Here is an 860-nt window from a genome sequence, read left to right on the forward strand (position 1 = left end):
ATAGAGGTATGCTAAGAAAATACCCCTCTGAAATGTTTTCAGAGTGGGTGCAGTTAGACATCTTCTACTATGGGCTTACAGAAAAAGCTCAGATGTCTTTAGACCACTCAGCTGTTGGATCTATACACATGAGGAAGACAATTGAAGAGGCTCAAGAGCTCATAGACACTGTTGCTAGAAATCAATATTTGTACTCTAGCAATGAGTTCTCCCCAAAAGAGAAAGTCATGGCAGTAGCCACTGATCCTAATCCTCAAGAACAGATGATTGAGCTTAATCAACAAGTGCTCCTGATGACAAAACAGTTAGCAGAATTTAAAGAGATGCTCCATGAAACTAAAGTTGCTAACAAGAACATAGAGCTGCAGTTGAATCAAGCAAAACAGCAAATATCTAAACAGATAACAGAAGAATGCCAAGCAGTTCAACTGAGGAGTGGGAAGACACTGAATAACACTGCTCAAAGTAGCAAAAAGTCAGTAAAGGAACAATTGATAGAGGATAGCCAAACCACTATCCAAAATCCCTCTGAGGACAGTAAGAGCCCAGAGAGGAATGCTATTGGCGTTCAAAGGCCAGAAAAGGAGGGAAAGCTGGCGTTAAACGCCCACTCCCTGCCCAGTTCTGGCGTTCAAACGCCAGAAAAGGGGGAAAAGTTGGCGTTAAACGCCCATTTTCCACCCAATTCTGGCGTTCAAACGCAAAAGGGGAACCAGACACCTGAGAGTGCTGATAGTAACCCCTCTAAAAAGGCTTCTTCAACCACTTCTGTAAGGAACAAACCTGCAGCATCTAAGGTTGAAGAATATAAAGCCAAGATGCCTTATCCTCAGAAACTCCACCAAGCGGAGCAGGATAAG

Source organism: Arachis duranensis, chromosome 6, assembly GCF_000817695.3.
Source record: "Arachis duranensis cultivar V14167 chromosome 6, aradu.V14167.gnm2.J7QH, whole genome shotgun sequence".
Taxonomy (NCBI): Eukaryota; Viridiplantae; Streptophyta; class Magnoliopsida; order Fabales; family Fabaceae; genus Arachis; species Arachis duranensis.